The sequence below is a fragment of the Manacus vitellinus genome, unplaced genomic scaffold, assembly GCF_001715985.3.
Source record: "Manacus vitellinus isolate BGI_N305 unplaced genomic scaffold, ASM171598v3 scaffold_3_pilon, whole genome shotgun sequence".
Classification (NCBI taxonomy): Eukaryota; Metazoa; Chordata; class Aves; order Passeriformes; family Pipridae; genus Manacus; species Manacus vitellinus.
Window position 1 is genome coordinate 26,648,666 of NW_021940535.1, and position 21,167 is coordinate 26,669,832.

General features: G+C 36.6%; 1 protein-coding gene and 1 long non-coding RNA gene across 2 annotated transcripts in view; one reads left to right on the top strand and one right to left on the bottom strand.

Moving 5' to 3' along the window:
- The window catches only part of MEOX2 (mesenchyme homeobox 2), a 168,975-nt gene that overhangs the window by 88,975 nt on the left and 58,833 nt on the right, over positions 1-21,167 (top strand). The window lies entirely within an intron of this gene.
- Positions 1-21,167, bottom strand: part of LOC108640249 — a 28,696-nt gene that overhangs the window by 4,630 nt on the left and 2,899 nt on the right. The window contains exon 3 of the long non-coding RNA XR_001921042.1: positions 3,831-3,923. This is a non-coding gene — a long non-coding RNA (uncharacterized LOC108640249). The remainder of the gene's footprint in view (positions 1-3,830; positions 3,924-21,167) is intronic.

Here is a 21,167-nt window from a genome sequence, read left to right on the forward strand (position 1 = left end):
TTAAGTTTAAAGCATGTAAATCAAACACAATGACCACTTCAAAAAACACTGAATTTTATATATGGTTTCTGTATGCACCAGGGAGGCACAGAGAGTTTTTCTCCAGCTATTCTAAAAAGAACTGGAGTGCAGATGGGTCTGATTGAAAAAAAAAAAAGTATACAAATATATCACGTGTATTTATGGTCTTCTGTTCTTCTTAAATCAGGCACTTCATTCTACTCCATTGTTAAATGGATATACTAACAGTTACAATATTTTGCTAGGAAAGATTACAGATATTAAGACTTTGGGGGTTGTGGTTTTTTTTTATTTTGGTTGGTTGTGGAGTTTTTTGGGGTTCCCTTGTTGTTTTGTTTTGTGTCTTTTTGTAGTTGTTGTTTTGTTTTGGTTTTTGTTTTGTTTTGTTTGTTTTTCCCAATGAGAAAGCATTAAGGTCTATGATGAGAAAGTGCTTTATAGCAGCAATGGCACGTGTATTCATTTAAGAAATATAAATTCTTTAGTGTCATCTAGCAATTTTTGGGAAGACTCATAGATTCAAATGTGCATTATATTTTGTGTTCTAAACATATGGGCCAAAGTGCAGCTCTGTTGGCTCAAATCTGTAAATAATGTTATCTGATGCACTGTCTTCATTTCTACTGTAACAGGCAGACTTCTCTTTAGTGACCAAAACCATATGTGGTTTTATGCTCTTCTTCATTTTGAGAAAATGCCCCTGTGTTTATATTTCAGGCCCTCTTATTAAAACACATATATCTTTCTTGGACTCATTAACAAAACGACTTCACAAAAATGTCTGGGGGGGACATCAAGCAAAGCATTGTCAGCCGGTCGAGGGAAGGGATTGTCCTGCTCTGCTCTGCACTGGTGCGGTCTCATCTTGAATATTATGTGTGGTTTTGGTCACTGCAGTATAACTTAGAGAGCATCCAAAGGGGCAACGAAGATAGTGAAGGGCCTTGAGGGGAAGCCGTATGAAGAGCAGCTGAGATCACTTGGTCCGTTCAGCCTGGAGAAAAGGAGATTGAGGGGAGACCTCATTGCAGTTACAACTTCCTCGTGAGGGGAAGATGAGGTGCAGCCACTGATCTCTTCTCTGTGGTGACCCATGACAGGACTGAGAGAATGGCCTGAAATTGTGTCAGGCGAGGTTTAGATTGTATATTAGAAAAAGTTTCTTCACCCGAAGGGTGGTTGGGCATTGGAACAGGCTCCCCAGGGAAGTGGTCACAGCACCAAGCCTGACAGAGTTCAAGAAGCATTTGGATGATACTCTCAGGCACATGGTGTGACTCTTGGGGATGGTCTCCTGTGCAGGGCTAAGAGTGGGACCTGATGACCCTTGTGGGTCCCTTCCAACTCAGCATATTCTGTGATTTTGTGATTGCTTAACAATGTTCATTACAGACATTACAACCTCAACAACATGACAGTGTTAAAATTGAAAGCTTCTTCAATTAGACAGCTACTTTACAATACTTTTCCTGAGAGCTTTTATCATTTACATTGACTAGCTTTTTCTCTGCTTCCTCTTATGCTTCTTCTGCCAGTGTTTGGCATTTGCTAAACTTTCTCTTCTACTTAGAATATTTTTTGAGCTTGGAAACTTTCCAGGTGGAAGAAAAGACTTTCTGTGAACTTTGATAAATGATTTTATTAATAGTGCAAATTTGCTAATTTCTATTGTAAATACAGGTACTATATGATTTTGTTTGTTTGTTTACTTGCTCTGTTTTTACATCCTAATAAATTATTCTGCACATGTTTTGTTCATTTCTGCATAGTTTTAGTCTCATAGAGGAAGTCTTTACAGATTTCATCTGTATCATTAGAAAATACTCAGAGGGTGGGAACATCTGGAAATAAACTGTATGACCCACTTTAGCATACTTTGCACTGTGAAAGCTTGTATATTATTTCAGTGGCCCCTGGAGCTGCTATTCTGGACAGTTTTGCTCAGCCTGGACCTCAAAACAACTCACCTCTTCTATCCCTTGCTCCTCCAAAATAAACTCATAACACTGAAGATGTGAGGGAGGATTGTGACCATTAATGTATAGATTACTTTTGGTTAAAGATTACTCTTCCCAGTACAGCCTGTATTCCTCCATTTCAAGGCTTCCAGTGCAGCCATGAAGAAATTGCTTCCTTGTCTCACCAAGAGAGTCATGATGGCAAGTACCTTGCTTCTTACTGCTATGTGGTGTATTAAAGGCATCTGTATTGAATCATTCATTTGTGCAGCACTTTGCACACAGCTTAGTGAATGAAGCAGTGAGCTAATGAATGAACATTCCTACTTAAAACAGACATATATATCTTTCAAGTTGCATTCCTTCATCTTGATGGCATACCTAAGCCCATTGGTTCAGTCCAAAGTAAATTCATAACATGTCATAGCTGGACAGGCCTCTGATGAGATTCTTTTCAACAAGTTAGCATGCTGTTAAGTCATTATTTTCAAGGTCTCTAACACAGAAGTCCCTTGTTGAAAAACTTTGCTTTATTTGGCCAACTGTATGAAGGCACGTTTGAGTGAGATTTTTAATTCCCAATTCATGAATATTATTCCAACACAAATGTAAATCTTTGTAAGCATCGGACTACTGCTGTGCATTCTAATAACATGTGGAAGATAATACCGTGCCCATTCTTAATCACTTAATTAAAATAATTGCTGGAACAACTTTATATAGCAATATATAGTTGTGGGATTTTTTATTTTTAAAAATTTGTGTTATTAGAATTAGTCACAGGGAGGGATTTTTACTGACTGGTCAACGGTGGTGAGTCTTAAAGCAATAACTTTAGTAACAAGACACTATATTCATTCCCAACTGGACAGAGTCTTGAAGAGGACAGAGTGGGGCAGTGGTGCAAGCTGCTGCTGGGACTTGTTTGGGGATCTCTGGGCTCTGTTGTAGAGAGGAAACCAAGCAGAGTGTTGGTTGGCTCTCTGAACCTTCTGGCTGTATTGAACCTGTCATATTTTTAAAACGCTTAGGCAACTGCGGGTGTCTTTCGGAGGAAGTAATTTCTTTTAGCATTCTTTTCCTATTGCTTTCTGACTATCTCAATACTTTCGTAAGGTGTTGCCCTTTGTAACAGGAATGTGAACTGTACTTAGGCCTGAAGAAAATTAAGTGACTCAGAAAATGAAAATTATCTGGAAAAACTACATTCCTCAGGAATACAGTATCATGGAGACTTGATTATTTCTTCTTGTGGAAGGGGCCAAGGTGTTTTATGATACCATGCAGTTGTAGCTGAGATTGGCCTGTAGCCCAATCAACTAGTCATTCCTTTCTGGTATATTTCTGCATTGGACTTGTGCTGAAATGCCCACAGGAGATTTGGGTAACTCTCTACAAATGCTTTTGCAGGTAGTGAGTGTTAATATAATTTAAAAAATCTGTAGTTTTCCCACCCGTCTCCTACTCTTCACCTCTCTTTGTGAAAAAGGTAAATCATTCAGAGGTTCCTTTCAGCATATACCAGTTTGTTGAATTTACAGGAAGGGCTGCAGTTCCTTTATGCACGTGATGCTTTCTAACACATCACAGGCATCTTAAATAAAATCCATAAAAAACATACATCAAACAAGCAAACAAAAAATCCTTTCCTCTCAAATATCCACACAGGAAAATGCTATGTAGCTAAGTGTGCTATTACAACTGTACCAGTAGCTTGTAGACTAAATTATGCTCACTGAATTGTGGATATTCTTTTAAAAAATGAGGGCATAAGACTCCTTTCTTGTACCAGCACAAGTTCAAAAACCCAGACATATTTAGCCATCAGCTGCCTAAGGAAATGTCACTTACCAATGTTCAGGATGATCGATTGCATCCTTTAGATGTGCCATTCTCTCTCCTTCCTCTCCAAGGAGATCCATTCTCAGTTTTTTACCTTAAAACCTAAAAGAATCATAACAAAAGCTTCTCACTTAATTCATCACTTCCACTTCCTCCATTTCGGGAGCATTTATGTAGCATAAAATATGCTGCTTGTGGTACTCTGCTCTTTGCCTACATGTGAGCTTAGAATCAGCTATGCTGATCAGACAGAAGGAACTGTGTTTTTGAAAATTTTAAAAAATAAAATTTTCTCCTGTCTCAACCACTTTTAGAAACACCCGTGTGAAAAGAATTTGCCCCTTTCTCCCTGCTGTGTGCAGTATTAGAGTATTTGGAAGGTGTGCCTTTCAAGGCCTTCTGTCTTACAGCACTGATATCTCCACTACAGTGGCAGCTATACTCAGTGTGGACGAGACTCAATACATATACACTTTTTTGTTATAGTGTATGAGTATTATCCAGAACAGAAATGTGCCTCTGGGCCACCTGAGTTAGATCAGAGCAGCCCTGGGGGTGCAGCATTACGGAAATGAGCTCAAATTGCTTCTGAATTTGAAGTAGCCATACAAGTAATACAGATCACAAGTGAATAGCCCATACAGGGATCAAAACACAACCTTGACATTAGTAGCACCATGCTCTGCCTGAGCTAACTGCTACTCTAACATTCACCTGTGATGTGCTTGAACTAATTACTCCTCCAAACATGCAAGCCCTGGTCTGTCTGTGTCTATAGCAGAGATACTAGTTGCTTGCATATGGTGGTGTACTATTATGGACACTTTGGACATATATAAAGAGGAAAACAAAACCCATCTTAACTCTGCCTGAGAGAGATCCAGTACTGTTTCTAAGAGAAATGGTCTGGATCCTGTCAGAGATTCTGCAGGTCAGTAACACACTACTGAAAATAGACAGCGACAGAAATTAAAGGAGAAGGGAAGGGAAAAAAAACCACAAATGAACAAGCATGAATTTGATATTTCAAAAAAACTGCTCAGACTCTGACAGTTTATAGTTCAGGAATATATTCATCCACAGTGTTGTTTCATGTTTAATAGTTGCTGGTTATAGCCATGAATTTAGCTGGTGACCGTGGCAAACTAGTTTTTAAACTGGAGGAAAAAATATTATTCCTTATTTACCCTTTTCACACCACTCATGATTCCATAGGCATCTATTATACTGCTTTGTTCTGGGACCTCCTTCTAATTTTAAAATTAACAATTTAATTATTTTGTGTCCCTCTGACCAGTTAAGCTCTGAAAGCATTGTTTCTTATCTCAAGCTGTTTAATTTTTTAAGAGGTTTTAGTGAAAGATTTTGTAAAGGAACAGTTAAGCTCTATCTTTTCCTGTAATTTATTTAGTGAATTCCCTCTGTAATTTCAGTTTACTTATCCATTAATGTTACTGTTTTACTCATTTTCTACAAAAATAATTTATTAACCTGCACTTCTATAGATCTCTTATTTCTCAGTATTTGTAGGTATTGTATCACTTCAACTGCCTTCTTGACCATCAATACGAAAGCATTTTTAAGAGAAGGCACTGAACAGGGCTAATACAGGTTTATGTCCCGTTAATGTGAAGAAAAGGCAGTCGCACACAATTCTCACCTGGCATGAATGGCAGCCCTGATTCCATGTCAAAGTAAGAGTGTGAGTCCTCCTTCAGTTCTGTGAATCATACCCCTTATTTCTTCTTTTACATATCCATGAAAACATACTATTTTGCTTCAGTAGAATGCTGGTGTACATTGCTTTGTATTGGGCAAGGGAAGCATTTTTTAAAAACGTATTTTGACTCAACTGGAATGAACTGTGTTCTTCAGTTTGTTTGTTTTTTCCGCTTTGTCTTGAAAAAATAAAATTTCTATTTGCATAGACTAAATACTTCCCAGGAAACAGATTATGATATTTGATTTTGCTCTGAATATGTACTAAGTTTTAACTTTTTTTCCTGTAAACGCAATATAATGTCTCAGTTCATATATCTGTGAGATCAAAAATGCACAGTTCCAAAGCACTGTGTAGGAAATCTATAAAAAACGCCAGGTGTCTGAGCAACAGTTTGACAAGTGGAGAGACAAAAGGAACATAGGGAAAGGAACAGTGTCAGAGAAGTGTGAAGACAAAGGGTCTGGAGGCAAGGTTCGTGCTCAGTGTCATAAGGGAAATAGAAACTCCACCGGTGTCAGTTTTCTCTCTGTAATGCATCTCTGTCTCAATTCATGCTAAATAGATTGGCATGCACTGCTGACTGCCTATTATTTTACAATCCATGTGTTTTTTAAATATATATAGATAATAGTACACTTCAGTCCCTTAGCTAGGTTATCAATAGGACATAATGAAAATCCACATATTTATAGATTTGGTATATGGTAGCATAACAGTTCTGGGGACTCTGGTGACTCCTCTAATGGAGTGGAAAGAACTGTGTCTTAACTGGCCTCTGGGCGAGAGCCACTTGGAGATTGAGTCACGGGAGTCTAGAGAATGGCTCAATCTTATACAAAGTAGGTATCTGCAATAAATCAGATGAGTTGTGGTTGGAAGTACCTGCTTCTTCCAAATGTAAGTTTTCATTTTGTCTTTAAGCTACAAATAGTTAAAGTTACACAGGTGAAACTTAGTTCAGGATGCTGCATCTTTTTACCACTAATGCTGCTGTATTACTTCACGCTCTGAGAAGAGCTCAGTTGGTTAAAGCATGGTGCTAGTAACATCAAGGTCATGGCTGTGATCCCTGTATGGGCCATTCACTTAAGAGCTGGACTTGATGATTGTTGTGAGTCCCTTCCAACTCAGAATGTGATTCTGAGCCAGCACAACAATACTCAGTTCTGCTTCTGAAAAAAAGAAATATTTCAGGGAAAAATTAATAAAGTTTTATTTAGAGTTTGTCTTGCTTCTGTCATAGTTTTAATTAATTTTAAGACAGAGGAAGTTGTCAAGCTTTGTTTTGTATCTATCTCCTGTAACAGGAGTTATCAGCAAAAGCTGGTCCATCCAACCTGTTTGCAGTGGTTCACTTTCAAACAAACACCATTGGGCATCATTCCCGCAACATATCAAGAACGACACATCAGGAATATCCATGTATGAGGATATGTGTAGATAACAGGTATCATCTGAGGCTTGTTTGTGCTGGGGGTCATATATTTCACTGTATTAAGGAGATAGTACTAGTAGCTTGTGCATGTGTAAATTTTCCGCCAGAAAGGGTGATTTGCCAATCTCTAGGCCTTGCTTAATGCATTATCTTTCTGTCCTACAATGCTTTTTCCTCACTGTAAATTCCTTGTACTGTTCCAGAAATGCTTCCCAGTCTACAGCCAGGCAATCAGGCAGAGATGGAGGTGGCAGCTGCAGACTTCACCTGTTGAAGAGTGATCCCTTTTTCAGCCCTTTGTACTGAGTGATGCAAGAGCAGAGTTCCCACAGGGCTGAGGTTCAGTCTAACTGAGGTGACAGGACCTTGCCATACCAGTGTGAATGTCCCTGATTTTTAAATTAACTTCTTTCAAAGGAATATTAATACTGGTCTATGAGGTCCAGATACAAGTTCAGTGACTTATTTTGCTTAAACTAATCAATGAGGGCTGTACTAAAATAAATGTGGTTTTAGCACAACTGAAAATTTATCCAAAAACTTCTTCTGTTTGGATGGTTTAAAATCAGGTTAATTAAACAAAATCACATTTACAGCTGGTACAGACAAGCTATAGCTACTATATTTTATGAAAATATAATAAATTCAGATCTTAAAATTATGGCAGTAATGTTAAAAATATGATTTATGATAAAAGTTTACCAATGTGTCTATATCCAACTGTTGAAAAATGCTGAAAACTTTTTATGCCAAGGCCTTAAGGATACCTTCATTCCATATCTGCTTTTATGGTCCCTATTTTTTTTCCAAGATGCAGTATAATTCCACATTTTAGCCAAAGACTCCAGTCTTATGCTATATAGACTGTCAGTTGATTCTTTCTCTTCCTGCTTTTCTGCAGCATGCCAGCACTATTTCTTGCTCTCCAGCTTTCTTTTGGAGAGCAATTTAATTGCATTTGAATGCCTGGTCCCTGGACTGTTCTGTGGAGCCAGGTAGCTGATGATCAGGAAGCCAGCCTTTGGAGTCCAAGATTGCAGCTGGAAGCTGCTGGAACAGGCCAAACGAATCAGAGCTGTTAAAAAAATAGACTAGCACATGGGCTGTAAAAGATTGTCTTCAAATTCTCCCTCCTGTAGAGGGAAGTAAGTGCAACCCTTGCTATCTGGAAAACCCCATGAGACCCCAGATCGACGGGGATTATTATTTTTTTCATTAAAAATAAAATGTGGTTGCTTGTGGGTTCTGAGTGCTTGCCCATACAAGACAGTATATGGGGCTTCTTTGCAGTTCTTCTTTTGCTCCTACTGAAATCAGCAGGAAATTACAGTTGATCTGGGTGGAAACAGAATCTACACAAAGTTCAACTGGCTTTTCAGCTGAAAGCTCACAAGGATTTTATCACTGGTCAAAGATTCCTTCCTGTCTTATGAAGAACTTTCTATTAACCATAAAAGCTGAATTTTTCCACACTATCGTATGTTCACAGAAGTATTAGAACTGCCATACCCAATCAGACCAGTGAGCCATCTAGGCTAGTATCCTTGGCTCCAGATGCCTCAAAGGAAGGTGCAAGAAAATTCATAATGTCATATCCCAGAGGAAGTATCTTCCTAATTGTTGGCAGTTTTTGGCTAGCTATTGCCCTGAGCATGAGTGTTTATATTTGTTATACACTTTTATCCTATCTAAGGGTTATCTATCATGTATGTTCTATTGTTTGAACTATTCTCTACAGGTTTAGGCATAAATGTCACAATAGGACAGAGGTCATAAGTCATAGTAGATCAAAAGCCATAGTGTGTCAAATGTTGTAATATAATTCATGCTCGTGTATACAGCTCATATATAAAGTGATAGCTCATGCTAAGGCATTGCCTCACATTGCTCTTATAGCTACAGCTCCCCTAAGAGCGTTATAATATGCTATTGACTTTCTTGTGGATTCATCGTGCTGTGAATTATTTCTGGCCAGTGGAATGCATGGAGTTACCTTTTGGGTATTATTTAAGCAGGCGTCTTGTGATTGTGCCAGAGATCTTTTTTGCAGAAGTCAAGGTGTGTATTGTTTCCCTAGATTTTTTTTAAAGGAAAAAAAAAAGGGGGAAGAAACTGAAGATTTACACTTTGGCTTAAAGATATATTGGGTATATGAAAACAGCTCTTTTTTTTCTCTCCCATAAAAGAACTGATCCCATGGTCTCAGCAGGAATATGTATATGAAGCCATATTCAATAAAACTTAGGTGCCACAATTTTTCTCTATTTCCTTTTAAACCAAAGAATAGACAACTGCCACGTATACTTTTGTCCCCAGCATTCCATCTTTTTAATTTCCTACATACAGTTGCTCAGTTTTTTCCCTCCTTCTTTGTTCTTTGTCTTGGAATAAAAAAGAGATAAGAAATAAAACAAAAAACACTGTAAATGATCCTCTTCCTGAGGACGCTTTACTCCTTCTAACTGTTTAACTTTTCACCCTTTGGGTGCTTCGTGGAAAAGCCATTACTTGCTTGCTGAGGAAAAAAGCATTTAATGAATCACAAAATCATTCAATTATTCTTAAAAACACTTCACATCACACATCTTTTTCCAAGTACAGTGAGCATTTTTCACATTTAAATGGTGCATAACTGCCTCATAGAATGTGTCCCTAGAGTTAGAGACATTTTAACAGAAAGGTTCCAGGAGTATATAGAGTTATTTTGATATATATAAGTATTAAAGACATAGCACTAAAGATGCAGAATTTCCTCTTCTCTCTTCACTGTCTTTCAACAACATTTATGCAAAGTTGCCTTTGTGCTATTGTGCAACCTCTAGCTTTGTGCTGAGCTGAGATCCGCATGCTGTGCTTACTTCGGCTTGCTGCAGTACCACATGATAAAAATGAAGTAATAGTAAAGCTATTAGCTAGTATAGGGCAGCAAAGCATTTAAAATGTGTTTTGTAAATAAAATTGCAATTTATCCAGGAAGGGAAGTAAGAGACTTCGTCACAAAAGTACATTATTTTCAATTGCTGTTGAGGTTGTTGCTGATCTCTTGCTACTTTTTCTCTGCTTTCATAAAAGAAGTGCTTTCTGCAGACTGCAGTAGCTGCCACTTCCTACACAACTTTCTCTTTTTAGTTTTTTTTTTCCCTCTGAGGTATTTTGTTTGGTTGGTTGGTTTGGGGTTTTTTTATTTGTTTGTTTTTGGTTTTGTTTTTGTTTTGCTTTGGGTTTTTTTTAAAGGACTTACATTGTAATATTTTCTTTTCTGTATTTTATGAAAATATATGTGCATTTCCCAACAAAATCAGGTGGTTGACTTGATTTGTAAAACCAGCTTGAAGGCTGCACTTTTGCCAGGGCAAATGGGAGTCAGCCTGTTTATTTGAATGCCAGCGTATGAGCTGGCTAAGGAGCTGGCCTTGAATTTGTAAACTTTCCTGCACTTTTATATCCCTGTAGTTTAAACAAGTAATTTTTTCCATAGCAATGATTTTTTCCTTTTATTTTTTTTAATTTAATAGGAAAGAGTGGTTTTTATACAATAGCTTTAGGCTAACTTAGATATCCGACTTAGGCACAGTTTTAAGAACTAAACCTAGGTGTTTGTACTTGCCTGCGTAGCTGGCAGCAAGACAGAGGTGCCGGGGGGCTGTAGGCAAGGGGGTGCTGCTGCAATTCAAAGGACCTAAATCAAATGCCTGAATAGACAGTGTGAATAACCCTCTAGATGACTGGAATTATTGGACCACATTAGAGAGAGAGCAAAAAAGTGAGGCTGGCATATGGTGAGTGTCCTACATATGGTATGTTGTTTATATGTGTTTTTTTCCGTTAGCATTTCTCTTTCCTTTGTTGCTCCACCTCCTCCTGCAGTCTCTCCTAACAACAATGTTAATTCAAAAACTTCTGTGGTTGAAGTGAAGTTTTTGGACCTGCGCTACTCTCAAAAGCACAAAAATCAGGCGAAATGAGTTAGCTCGCTCTCCCATACTCTGCCTCGCCTAAACAGTGCCCTAGGTGCTTGTGTGTAATTTCCTATTTCCTTTTACTTTTCTGGAGCCGATAAGGTGTGTGGGGGGTTAAAATCACTTGTCATAAAATTTACCGTATTTCACCCCTTAAAGCCTGTGTTTTCTACTTACTCAAATATCAATAAAATTTTCAATAACTAGAAAGGGTAGGCATCAATATAATAGACACACACTCTTCATACTGTATTAATTCCTTTGGTCCAGTCAAATCCTGGTCTTATCCAAAGTAGCTTCAGGGGGAATCTCCCTTGTGCAGCAAAAAGCAGGCTCCACCTGGTTCCGATTAACTTTCCACTGGTTGGATCTGCCCAGTGATGGCGTAAGAAAATACAGAGCGGAGAAGCCTGCAATTGAAGCCGTAGATTCATGGCCTATAAAACTGAAAGGCTATTATGATCATCTACTCAGTCTGCCCCCCCCCGTGTAAGAGGCAACAGAACTTTTCTGAATTACTCTTTTTTCTCTGTGTGTGTGATTTTAACAGAAAAAAAAAGTCTTCCATCTTGATTTAAACCTTCCGGTGTGTTTCTCCAACTACATCTTCTTGCCACTGGCTTCTGTTACACCTTTGTCACCAGACTGAAAACTGTAGTGTTATCAAATTTCTGTTTCTCACATAGTTATTTATAAGCTGTGATCAAGTAGCTTTTTAAATGTCTCCCTGATAACCTAAATAGATCGAGCTCCTTGAGTCTTTCATTACAAGGAATGTTTTCCACTCCTTTCATCATTCTTGTTGCTTTCCTCTGAACCTTTTCCAATTTTTCAACAACCTCTCTTGAATTGTGGTCACAGTATTTCCAGAACTGGTTGTGTCTGTGCCAAGGACAGAGGTAACACAACCATACTGTATATTTCTCTGGTGATGTGCCCATGGGTTGTTTCAGATTTGTATCTACCCTCTTGTACTCACAGTTTTTTGCACTGATTATCTGCTCTACGGCCTTTTTCAGACTGACTTCAGTCTGTGAGCAGGGTCCCTACCTTGTAGCAGTGGTATAGTCTTTGTTATTATAGCAGTGTCTTATCTTTCCCTGGATCGAAATCTACCATTTGTTAACTGTGGCCAGTTTCCTGAGCAATCTGGGTATACAGTGACTGGGCTTGCTCTTTATTTATTAATCTTTCAATAATTTCAAATGCAAACTTTCTAAATATATTTTTTTATAATTGATAGAAGAGTCACAGAAAAAAAAAGTGACAGGGTCACGCGTTTGTGGATCACTGTTAAAACAAACACCACTATTTCTCTCCACTTAATACATGGTTGAGACTGATATTTGACTCTAATAGGTACAATATTGATTTTAATAATTTTTTTCTTCATCAAAATATTATGATTAACAATGAAAAGACTTTCCAATATTCCTCTACATATTTAATAATACTAAAATTACCTTTATCCTACCAAATTTATACCCTTATTAAGTGATATCTAGTTAGCTTTGGCAAGATGGTTTTCCAGAAAATTCTGTTCTCACTGCTTTGATTAAAATGAACTAATATTCCTAGAAACCATTCCTTATTTTGCTTTAGATCAACGTGTGGTTGAAATGCTTACTGACATTTAGGTCATCACATTTATTCTTTTTAACTATTCACAAAAATTTTTACATAGTTCCCTTGAACCTCCCTAGTTCTCCAGGATATACTAAAAATCCTCACTAACCATGCAGACAGGTTCTCTGCCAAATGTATTAAAATACCTCCATGCAAATTATTTGGGTCTACTGATTTTAAAAATGTCTAGTTTTATTAGCTGCTATTTAACGTACTCCTGTGTAACTACTGAAATAGAGCATCATATTCATCTGATATGAATACATCATTTGAATTTTTCCCAAAATGCAGAAGAAAAGTATTTGAGAATGCTTTTTTCCTTTTTTTTTTTTTTAAATGTTATTACAAAAAGTCCTGGTTATTTCCATTTAGTAAGGATTTTTTTGTTCATAATGTAATTTCAAAATGTCCTCATATTGTCCCTGTCTCTGTTTTCTCTTTGTGATATTTGGCTTTCTTTAAAATGCTCTATAATTCCCAGCTTGTAATTTGCATTAATTGTTACTTTCCCCCCTTCTCCTCCCTTTTGTTTGCTTGTTGTTTTTTTATAGTATTACTTTCACATACAAAGTCATTTTATTATTTTCAACAAAGGAGTAGAAGATTTTCCTTGATTGTGACTTTAACAGACTGAAGATGTCAATCAATTTTTTCTTTAACACTTTCTCTGTATAACTGTTTCAGAGTCGCTGTCAACTTTGTAAAAACTGATTGTCTTATACCAACAAATGTAAATATTGGATGTTAATGCATTTGCTCGTAACAAATATAATCGAGTTTTAGCTATGTGCGCATAAGCAATTAATTTTTAATACTGTGATTCCTCTGTCACTAGACTGAAGTCTTGTAGAGAATTCCTCCTTGTTGGATTCAGTTAGGGAAAGAGTCATTTTTAATTTGTTTTATTATGGACACTCTCAGGTTTCCCGTTTAATACTATTCCATACCTTGTAAGCATTTTTAACATGTTAAGCTATTTTGTGACCTGTATGAAAGAAATACAGACTTTTAAAATTATTATTTAAATGTGACAGCAATGAGAATCTTTCAAAGGAGGCATTAAGAGTAAGACATAAAATGACAACTTGATTCAACTACAGTTTAGATTATTGCTTCATAATAAAGTGTAGTTTTAAAAATATTGACACAGTTACTGAGAGGTGTGAAAGATTTAACGCACAGAAGCTCTTTTGGTTTTTTGGTAGGAGTAAAGTGTGAACCTGTAGTCACAGTGTTCTCTCGTAGCCTCTCTTTATTTACAGTATCACATGCAGATTGCTCACTTCAATGCTTTAAGCAGAAATACAAAACATACTGAAAATGCAGCTACAATTATAACAAATTATAAAATTCTGGAAATTGTGTCTGAAGTTCCAGACTCTTTGAAGTCAGTAGCACTCAAACTGTTAGACTTTCAGTAGTTTTCTTCACAAAATGCTGTTCCATATTATAATAATTTAACTTGCCACTAGCCTCATGGTAAAGTTCGCTAACTGGATCAAAACACCCTATTACCTCACCCTGATTTAATCCCATTCTTTAAGAGGGTGAAACCTATTAAAAATGGTATTAAATAAGAATGTTTGCAGGGAATGCATCTCCTAATTCTTGCTACATGATTTCCTGGAAACATTTTTAAAGAGGAATATTGCATTTCTATTTGTGTCGTGAGCAGACTATTCTTAACGACAGACCTGAACTGAATGTCTACAGTATACGTTTCTAATTTTAGGTATAGTTGCCTTATAATGATCTGGTTTAATTTCTTTTGCCCTTTCTCTTGCCTATTTTGATGCAAAGCTCTCCCGTTCAGTGCACAGCAAAGATCTCTACAGAAATCCTATTAAAAGATTACTGATAATTCAACTGGTCACCATCTAAAATTAATTGGTAGAATTTTAAACATTTTATCAGCAAAACCACAGTATCTTACCTGTTTTCAGCTATTTTTTTGCCAGTGCCTTATGAACGTACAATACTGACTTATATGGCAGTTGGGAAAGGAGACACCAAACATATTTGGAGAATAAAATAAGTATTAAAATGGATTAACAATCAATTTGGCTTCAATGCAATAAATGCAGAGCGACTCTGCAAGCACAAGAACTAGCTACATTTTCTACACAGATTTATTTCCTACTATGTAATGTACATAAAACACGTGAATTTAATTTGTTATTGGTATTCTGTACCATGAGGAGAGTCAAGGAAAAAAATCCATATAACCACACGAGTGTAATGTTAAATATGAGAAAAACCCTATTGTACCAATCAGACAAGAATTAATGCCACGAGAGTTATTAGGGGATGTTCACATGTGCAGGAACATTTGGATGATTTGAGAGAGGCCGAGGCTGACCAAGCCCAGTGGCTGATACACCCTATCACCAGTACAAAATAGTGCTTGAGGCTATGTATCTGGGAAACTGGACTTTCTCTGCTCATGCTCTTTCTGATCAGACTTGTCTTTTTCTGGCAGCTTTTGCCAGCAATCAGATCCACTGGAAACATAAAAGAGAAAATGACTGCTGGAGTTGTGCTGAACAAGCGGAGCGTTATTTTTCTTCTTGCTCTGTTTGCCCATATGCACAATGAAAGGAAGCTGGCAGAGGTCCTGATCCAGGAAAAGAATTAGGAGCTTTATCATCCAACAATAAGTTGAGCAAATTGAAGACCACAAACTACTTCTCTTCAGAGTACCCTTGAAGGATTCGGTGCCTTAGAGGTAATAGAAGGAAGTAAAGGGAGGTTGTAAAGATGAGTAGCCAGACAATGAGGGATGCTCGTACAAGGTCTGCTGTCGAGCATTGGGCAAAGAACACATGCAAAAAAATCTAAAATTCTAGATCTTGAAGTCCTGGTAATTTTAATTATTTTCAAAAGGTGCAATACTTTTTATTCTAAAATTTTGGTTGTTCACATAATAATATTTCAAAGGACAGCACATTTGATGAAAGATTACAGTAATATACATGGATTATTAAATATATATAATGAAGCTGGTAACTAAGAAGAAGTTGTTCCATTCAATAGAAATAAATGAAAGAGAATTTTAAAACCAGGGAGTTAAAACCCAAGAAGTCTTTCATGACCAACGAAATACAATCTTTCTGCCCTTTGTTATCATATAACCCTTCCTCAGATTATGACTCAAGGAGCACACGGGAGAGGTTTTAATATCCTGTAAAACTAAAAATCTTAAAACAGAACTTTGACATGGTGACTGAACCCCTTTGAGCTTTTGAGCTGGTCTTTGGAAATTTGGAAGGAGTCCAGATTTTGCTAACTCTTTGTTTTCAATCCAAAATAATCTGGAAATAATACCTGTAACATGAATGATATTAATGTATACCTGTAATAAGGACATAAACTGGTGGAAATATGACTGCTTAGTCTCCTCAAATAACAATATGAACTTTACCTTAACATGATCATCTCACACAAATTCTTTCAAACATCAAATGGCTAGAGTGTTATTTAAAGGAAATTTTTTCCCATTATAAATTGATGTGCACACAGAAAAAGATCTGAAAAATATTGAGCAGAAATCTAATCCACCCAAAATCTTTATGGATAAACTGTTCCCCTAGTAATCCCTCAACCTATAAACACCTCAATAAGACATCTAGAGAAAATTGTTTGAAATTCTTATAGACTCAGTACCTCTGAAAATGCTGCAAAACTGGTCTACTAACACTGATTAACCAGTTACATAAGGAACTCAGGAATCATAAGCACTGCTCAATTTACTGGAATTAGAGGCTTTCTTCTTTTCCCTGCCCCTTGCTTGACAATCAAATTTTCCATACAAATTGGCATGGTGTGGTAGATTTTCCCTCTGCTATTCCATATCCTTGATATTCTCTGCGTGGGGAACTGCCACTAATGCCAAAGGGATGCTTGGCCCGTTGTGCTCTCCCGATAGCTACTTCAGAAATGCTGTTGGATTAAATAGCGAGAGACAGCAGTGTTTCGGTCGTGATCCGTCAGGCGGATCTGAGAGGAGCCGTTTGCCCTGAGAGAGGATAGACTTTCGAGACATATGGTGCTATAATGGGGGGGTGGGGAATTTTCAATTCCAATCCACCCATTCCGGATGAGAGAGACTGAGCTAATACCCTCGTGTATGGTGCACTGCATCTAGCTACGGAAGTAGCGTTAGGATGGAATTTATGGACTCTCTAAATTGTTTGCCAGGAAATGTTTACTAGCTATGCACAATAAATGACTGTGAAAGCGTATTCCTGTGTTTAATATGGTATGGTTATTTCCTTATATTTTGGTCATACTATTATGATACCAATAAAGGAAACTTAGAAAAACAAAAAGAAGACAAGAAAACAAACAAGCAATGCATGTTCATATTTATGGGACTTCATTTGGGAAAGTCTGATTGACTACAAATTGTAAAGGGTAAACTTACTGCCTGCACCCCTGGATACATGCCATGCCTGCCATATTAAAAATTAAATATATGAGTTATTTTTAAAGCAAAATATTCTCATCATCAAGTCAAGGTATGTTTTTAAAAAAGCCCATTACCACTGCAGGGGGTCATATGTAATGAAATTACTGTACATGTATATGAGAAGGCTACCTACCAACTTTCCAAAATGGATACACAGCTTCATAATTTAGAAATTAAAGAGGCAGTTTTGGACTGCAGGCTGAAATCTTGGCATTTTGCTCTGAGATGTGACTCTGTCTTCCATACAGCTCACTGTTATACCAGGGACTACTGCACAGTTTTATAGGGTGTGTTAGATTAGATACATTCCCAAACATTTTACTCTGCTAGGAAGCAAAGTCAGAACTTTGTCTGGTAATCTGTGCAAGGAGCTTTTTCTGCTCCTTCATTTGATTTAATGTGAGACTTCTTTTTTAGTATAATGCGTCTAAGAACTCTCCCTGTTATTAAAAGAAAGCGGGCACTAACCCAATTTGTTTTAATTGTACATTAAGGGTTTGAGCCTGGAGGTAAGCTTGTATTTCTGCACGGCTGAACACCCTCTTTTAGCGTACACATATGTGTATTTATACATCCAGTATGCAGTTCATGATGGGATTTTCAAGTTTAGTGTCTTAGTAATAATGCAGTTTCTCAGTTTCCACTTGTATTTTCTGCAAATAAGAATAAATATAGGAGACAGGCATACTTTGTCCCTTTTTTCCTATGAATATAACAGAGGAGATTAGCTGATAAAAGAAAGAATGAAAGAGAATTTAAAATTAGACATCTCAACTTCTATAGCAGATCATTTAACAATTTTAGTGCAATAAAACATTGAAAATGCATTAGTAAAATATTTTATCCACCAGGTTTGGTTCAAAATGCAATTTTCAGTGTGTTGGTGTTAGGTTTTTTTTCGTAATCACAGGGAACAGTATTTACATTTAGCTGCACTTTTAAAAATTGCTACTACAGTCTAACAATGAAGTTGATCCTGTAAGGTCATTGGGGAAAAGAAAAGACTCAGCACTTCTCAAGGTCAAGTATGAAGACAGTTCTTGTTGTAAAACAGTTAGAGTGGGTTGTTTCTCTAAAATGTTTTTCTCTAGCAAGCTGATCACAGTAGTAAAAGTATATGAAAAATACATTATTTTTAATACGACTAGGAGGAAAAAGTGGTACTACAAGTTATCTTGGTAACAGCAAAAAGGGGTTTCAAAAATGGGAATGCGTAGGTTTGGATGCACTACGAACACAATTCATACCGTGAGATGTTAGTTTTGATTTGAATTTCATTGTTTCAAACAAAAGAACAGTATTTAAGAGGTTTTTTTCTATTACATAGTAAAAATCTATCTCAGCTTAAACCCATTGCCTACAACTAGCAAGCTGAAAAACGCAAAATGCTATGAAGGCAGTTTACCTGGACAGTGTCTGTTTTATTAGTTTTAATCAGAGTTGTATTGGGTATCGTGAAGGAAAAAACACGGCTTTCAGCGTAACATAGCCAAGAAGCTGACATGTCTCGTGCCTTTCTCTTCCATTAGAGACATGCTATGCCTCCAGATGCTGCAGTCTGGATTTAGGGGCATATACTGCTATTGCACAAATAAGAGTTGCATATGTTATGAGTTAATTCCGTTTTGTTGTGTTCTCTTACACATGGCGTTTTTGAAACAGTTAGATGGAAAATATTTTTAGTTTACCATCTTGTATTAAAATATACTTGGATTATGAAGTAAAATCTAAATCCCTGAGTGATATGTTCTACAGCTCAAATACACAAATGCATGAAGTTCATGGACAAATTACCTATGAGGGAATAACACAAAACCAGACAGTGTCCCCACATTGCTGTACTTTGCATTTGTGTCTCAGTCAGCTGAAAAGTATTCCAAATAATACACCTCTTCTTACAGCTGAGCTTCACCAAGCCCGCAGTGCTAGGCACTTTTTTTTCGAAAGAGAAGGGATAGGAATAAATGGTCTTCACACTTTTATTGTGGGCATCAAATTTAAATGAAATATATGAGACATACATTAAACAAGAGAGGACAGTGGCTACAGTGATTCAGTGCACCAAAATGCAATATGTAAACTTAGATGATGTGAAAATGACTCAAAGACAGTCCCTTGCTAGAATAGTTTATTGAACCCAACCTGAGACCTATCACATTTTATCAAAGGACATGCAAGTGTGATGCTTAATAAAGCATGACAAATAAAAATATACTGGAAAGGTTTCTTTCAAGGAGTAGTACAATATATTCACAGCTCATCAGTAAAGCTGCATTCTGTTTCGGTGAAATAAAATATAAAATGAGTTTATGCAAACATGGATTTGGAAGTTGTCAGTCTCAAGGTATGTCACTCGAATGCTTCTCCATGACAGTTAAGAACTTACCTATTTTTTTTTTAGTGTCATTGATGCCTGCAAACTTAAAATAGCTTCCTTAATCAAAATCTTTGAGACTTTATCTGCAAATTAAGCACTTCTTGGCATGTATTTTTTAGGGAAATCTATCTTTTTTTTTTCCCCCCCTCATTCTTTCACAAGCCAAAATATCTGCATCTAAAACCCCCCTCAATTTAATCTAAAATTATGATTTCAAACAATTGTTATTTTGCATTTAATTTCTCCTATCTGTTGTTAGCGTTATCTGATATTAGGTTTTGGGGTGCATGATGCAGTTATGCATTAAAAAGTACATCCAATTTTTAACTCTTTCTTTTCTACAGCTATTATTAATTAAGATTGCAATCCTGAAAATGTTTCTAGTCAAGAAAATCGCCATGAACGCAAAAAAGGACTCTGTAAAAACACAGGATTACTCCCATGTGAAACTGGTGAAATGAATAAAGCCTGAGCTCTGCAGGGCAGTGAATATCTTTCTGTTCCAAATACTAGCTAGTTAGGGGTTTCTGCTCCAAGTCTAAAGCTCATCACACTATAAATCATAGCATACACACCTGCAAAGTAAATAACATAATCCCAGCAGCTATAAAAACCTAGATATTTTGTAATTATTTATTCTTGGTGCATAGATATAGGCATATGTGTCTTTTTCTCCCTCCAGAGTAGAGAAAATTAGGAATTACTACGAATACACACTGTAAAAGTAGTATTTTACTCATTAACCTGTAAAAAGAGATGACGAAAATTAGTGACTTATCACTCTCCTAATGTCCTCTGATGGAGGCAGAATTATGAAATATGCCCCCTGCTGCTGATCCTGCAAGGACTTGGAAACGTCAGCCAGGGGGCAATAAATATTTCAGGTTGTGGTAGGTTTTTTCTCCATTTAAACCTTCGTAATGTAAGCATACTGTGTATTTACCCAGTAAATGGGTAAGTCATAGTGTAAATCTTTGATGCACAAAGTTTTCAATCATCTGTATTTTTTGTTCTGGGTGACTCAGACTTGAAGTAGAATCATCAAAATATTAACTTTGCAGCACAGTAAGAAGCAAACGTTGTTAGAAATATGAAGAGATGAAAATACACTTTGCCTTTCTTCCATGCACAACGGTATCTGCATTTTTAATGAGGACTCTGGTAAATGTCTTTTCAATGCATATACAGATCAAAATCCACAATGTGAATTGTATCAAATAATAAATGATTAATATGTAAAAATACAAGCCTTTTTTTCCTCTGTGATTAGTAATTTTAACAGGAGAATGGACGGAGGGTAGCGTGTAATTGTCAAGATCTGGAGACAACAAAATGAAAAACATTTTTCAGGCATCATTGACTTGCCTGCATATGCATTTTGAATGCATTTCTAAATACAACTTAAAGATACACATTATTAAAGTGCCCTACAAAGCTTGTCATAGCTGTTTGCTAGTTCAAGTATTTTTAAGTGGAGATAATACTAGAATAAAGACAATTGTTAAATTGTAGTATAACATGCAGATTGGGAAACAAATAGTATTGTGCAAGATGGTTCAGTTTGCAAATAAATTATCTATTAAAAACAAACACACCCCAAAGTTTTGAATATAACTTGTTCTGGAACTTTTGAGTATCTAACACAAGTTTCCCATAGCTCAAATTGTAGAAACGTTCCTGAAACATCATAGTTCAGGTGTGAAACCTCAGGTACTTTACCATTTTAATATTTCATCAGTTTATTAAATTAAATAGGAA